This window comes from Brachycentrus maculatus, unplaced genomic scaffold, assembly GCF_059751285.1.
Source record: "Brachycentrus maculatus isolate JH-2025_06_01 unplaced genomic scaffold, ASM5975128v1 h1tg000806l, whole genome shotgun sequence".
Lineage (NCBI taxonomy): Eukaryota > Metazoa > Arthropoda > Insecta > Trichoptera > Brachycentridae > Brachycentrus > Brachycentrus maculatus.
Window position 1 is genome coordinate 152,755 of NW_028281534.1, and position 5,146 is coordinate 157,900.

A 5,146-nucleotide genomic window follows, 5' to 3' on the forward strand; every position below is an offset into this window, starting at 1 on the left:
ATATATGTATCATTTTAAATAATATATATCGCTCACTCCTTTCAAGAACGTCATAAATCAAAAATCGTCAATTTTCAGTTGTGCATGTTTTTGGAATGCCCAAAAAATGTACTAAATCCTAGCAAAAGAAGCATATTTTTAACTTAATATTTACCCGGTACAGGGCATAAAGTGTTGTTTTTGCATTTTGAAGAAAAGGTATTATTTTATTATTTTTTTAAATATACTAAATATTTTTCAAATGGAGAAAAAACCTTCAGGTTTTACCTAAAAAGATCTGTTGCACAGTAAAAAGTTCAATAAGTGACTTGATATTTATTTTTAATATATTGTGATATATTTTTAAACTTTAAAAACGTTCTCCTGAAAAATCAAGTTTTTTGATTTATGACGTTCTTGAAAGGAGTGAGCGATATGTACCCTGCCACGCCTTGTGGCAGGTACATCTATATTATTCAATATTTAATTAACAAAAATAGTACTCAATTGAAATACTTGTGTATATCATAAGAATGTATCCTAAACATGACATGTCGCTCACTCCTTTCAAGAACGTCATAAATCAAAAAACTTGATTTTTCAGAACTTTTTTGAAGTAATATAATACAATGTATTAAAAATAAATATCAAGCCACTTACTGAAATTTTTACTGTGCAATAGTTCTTTTTAGGTAAAACCTGAAGGTTTCTTCTCCATTTGAAAAATATTTAGTATATTTCAAAAAAATAATTAAACAATACCTTTTCTTCAAAATGCAAAAACAACATTTTCTGCCCGTGTAGCGGGTAAATATTAAGTTAAAAATATGCCTCTTTTGCTGGGATATAGCACATTTTTTGGGCAGTCCGAAAACATGCACAACTGAAAATTGTCGATTTTCGATTTATGACGTTCTTGAAAGGAGTGAGCGATATATCTTCCCTGTCCTTACGTATGGTCTGGAAACTATAACTTTAACCGCGAGGACCATACATAAATTAAGATGTACACAGCGATCTATTGAGATACAAATGCTAGGCGTTTTGAGAGATCAGAATTGAGGAAATCAGACACCTTACAATATTTGTTGATGCGGTAGATCGTATTCTCAGGCTAAAGTGGCAATAGGCAGGTGATGTTGCGAGACAGGGAATTGTCAGATGAGCATTCAGAGATCGGCAGTGGAGACCATGGAACATGAAGAGAGGAATAGGCCAGCGCCAGAAAAGATGGGACCACGACATTGTCCCTGTCATGGGTAGTAAATGGATTGAAAAACCCCAAATGATAGAAGTTTGGAGAAAATTAGGAGAGGCCTACATCCAGCAGTGGAGAGACAGCTGACAAAGAAAAAGATCATAAGAATACTAATAATTCTTATAAAAAATATAAACATACATATTGGGGTACTAACCTCATTACTCTTAATTCCTTATTTTTCAACAAATATCGTAGGTGTACTGGCAAATATATGCAATTTTGACTTAATGCTGTGGTATTACAAACTTTTCAACGTTCTATAAACTGGCAAAATAATCTACTTAGATTGAATCGTCATACTTATGGGGTTTTAAAAGTAAATTCAAATTAAAGTTTAATAACGGGTATTTTATGCAGGTTAAGAGCTTTAAATAACAGGGATTATTCAAACAGGGATTTTAGAGTGAACATTTTTTTGCCAATATACCCACGATAAGTAAATATTGCCTTGGTTGGGAATAGTTGTAAATTTTATTTGTTATTAAAATTTGTTCAAGTTTAAAAAGTTCCATCTTTATTATGATCACAAAATAATTACCAGTTGTCCATGTTTATAGCTTCTCTTTATTTAGTAACATTTATAAGACATGTCGCTCACTCCTTTCAACAACGTCATTTATCAAAAAACTTGATTTATCAGGAGATCGTTTTTTAAGTTTAAAAATGTAATCAAATGTATTAAAAATTAATATCAAGCCACTTATTGAACTTTTTACCACGCAACAAATCTTTTTAGGTAAAACCTGAATGTTTTTTCTACATTTGAAAAATATTTAGTATATTTAAAATAATTATAAAACAATACCTTTTCTTCAAGATGCAAAAACAACACTTGCCCTGTAGCGGGTAAATATTAAGTTAAAAATATGCCGCTTTTGCTGGGATATAGTACATTTTCTGGGAATTCCGAAAACATGCACAACTGAAAAATGACAATTTTTGATAAATGACATTGTTGAAAGGAGTGAGCGATGTGACAAAATAAATTATACAATTATCTACATTCCTTAAAAAAAATGGCAGTAAAATTATATACGAAGTAAAATTATAGTAAGATGTAGTAATTAATTATATAATAGTAAAATTATAGACTAGATAGTAAAATTAAAAATACATAAATTACATTGCTAAAATTAAATTACAGATAATACTGATATGTGAAGAATAATAATTCAAAATTGATTTATAAAAAATATTAATTGTATGGCATTGTTAAAATAATAGTATCATTTATATTTGAAGCACTAACTTTCTGATTTTCCATTTTATAATTAAAATGTAACTTTGTTTTAAAATCACTATTTTTATTTTATTATAAGTTGATTATAATGTCTACTGGTTTCAAAGCTAACCGCTTCTTTATCAAGACTGATTAATACTATAATAATATTAATCAGTCTTGATAAAGAACTGGTTAGCTTCAAAACCGGTAGATATTAAAATTATGTTACAGTAAAATATTAGTAGTGATTTTAAAAGAAAGTTATATTTTGATTATAAAATAATAGTCTTTTTAAACAAACCTTAATTGTATGTGTCTCAACTTGATACATAAGAAAATGGAAGTCTGAGCATCCCAGGGCTTACGACCTGGCATTCTGTTGACTTAAGTGATCACTTTATACACTTTTGTAATGTTTACAATTCTGCTCATTATTGAACATCCATATTGCATTATTTTTTTAAAGATGTTTATATGCAATGTTGTTGGATTCTTTTCATAAGTTAGTTATTATATGATTGATTTGGAAGTATGGCTGACGGTGGCACCTTCAATTGAGAAATTTGTGAAGTGTATAGCTTATAGTCTTTGAGATAGAATAAGAAACGCCAGGGATCAGGGAAATATGCGAAATCAAAGATGTCGTTAGGTGGGGAAAGCAACGAAGGAGACAATGGTATGCGCATGTGAGGAGAATGGAACCATCCAGATTCCCCCACATCGCACTGTACGGCCAACCCTAGATGATGACTCCCAAGCAGACCACCAAAGAGATGGGTCGATAGCTGGGAATCGACATCGCAGGAGGCTAATCCCTTTTAAAAACAGGTCACAAGGCCTACAACAAGATGAAGAAGAAGATAGCTTACTCCAATTAAACATTACACAAGTGTATACAGTGATCACTTAAGCCAGCCAAATGCCAGGTCGTAAACCCTGTGATACTCAGACTTCCATCTTCATTTGTATAAAAAATATGGATGCTTCGTCTCAAGTTAAAACACCTATAATATTAATGTGCCATTGGTAGGGATATTCTTCAGTGTATGATAGAAGAAATAATAAAAATTGTTGAATTCTTAACCATTGGCATTAAGGGAGGATATTTGTAAAATATCAGTTGTCAGTTTTTTCAAGAAATTTTGTTAAAAGATAAATTAATTTTCCAAAAATACACTTGCCTTTCTGTCTTGCTTCCATACAGCTTCAGTGCAGAAGTTAGAGTGAAATAAATAAAATATCTTAAGTACACAAAAATAATTCACAATAACACGGACCATTCATAGATTTGACCATATCAGGTATCAACGGATTCGACCGTAGATATAGGGAATATTTATTGAAATAATAAATATCACACATTTTGAATATTTGGAAACAAGTATTCCTAAGTACAATAAAACCTCGATATAATAGACCTCTATTTAACGAACTTCGGATCTTACAGACAAAAATCCGTCAAACATAATTTTTTTTAAAACATCCTGTTAATATTACACATGCTTAATGCATTCACGTGTCACCGAATGTAAACAATTTTTAGCGGCCATGATAATCACAAATAGAATTTCGTTTGTGTTCTGTTTTGTATCTAAATAGTGTTCATATTTTTTTAAAAGTTATTTTTAACCTATTTTTATATTACTGACTTTCCGTTTTAACGGACACCCCCAATGGTCCGTTATATTAAGGTTTTACTGTAATATTATAAAGATTACAACAAATATGAATCAAATTGCTCTGTTAATATATTTTGTGTATTAAAAGCATTGTTACTTTGTGGTATGGTAATATAACACTCTCCGTATTATTCATCCTTGACTTTATGTAATACCACTTAAAAACACTACTTCATGATTACCGGTTTCGGAATAACCATTCTATCACCAACCAAGCGCCGTAGCTTAGTTGGGTAGGCGCTCGACTGTGAAATTGGCATTGCGAGTTTGATTTCCGTCAATTGTAAAAAAAATTCAAGAAAGATTTATTTTCAATTACTCTGAGTGTTTGTAATGCATTTTTCACATTTATCTTCCCCATCCTTACTATGCTACCTGCAGAAAAGCCTCTAAAATTAGAAACTTTGTGGGTTATTCCTTTATATAAAAAAAAGGTCGAATGTAGACTACAGTCAACAGTCCGCCTTCTCCTGAGGAGTTTTAAGTGGTTTCCTCCCAGCAATGTGCAAATGCAGAGAAGTTCCCGATTGGCCCACACTAGATTATCCCTCCTGTTCCCAACACAGATTCAAATAAAAAAAAAATAGCTAGAAGAAACAAAAATCCACTAAATAATCTATTAACCTTGCACATAATAACCAAGGTAAATAATAAGTGTGATTCCCATCTAAAAAAAAGGCTACTGTGAAATTGCTACGTCTATTTATCTACTTCTTCATCGTGTTGTAGGCCTTGTGGCCTGTTTTTAAGAGGGATTAGCTTCCTGCGATGTCGATTCCCAGCTATCGACCCATCTCTTTGGTGGTCTGCCCGGGAGTTGCCTACCATGGGGTTAGCCGTACAGTGCGATGTGGGGGAGTCTGGATGATTCCATTCTCCTCACATACGCATACCATTGTCTCATTCGTTGCATTCCCCACCTAACGACATCTTCGATCTCGCATATTTCCCTGATCCTGGCGTTTCTTATTCTATCTCGATAAACTCTATTTATATAAAGCATAA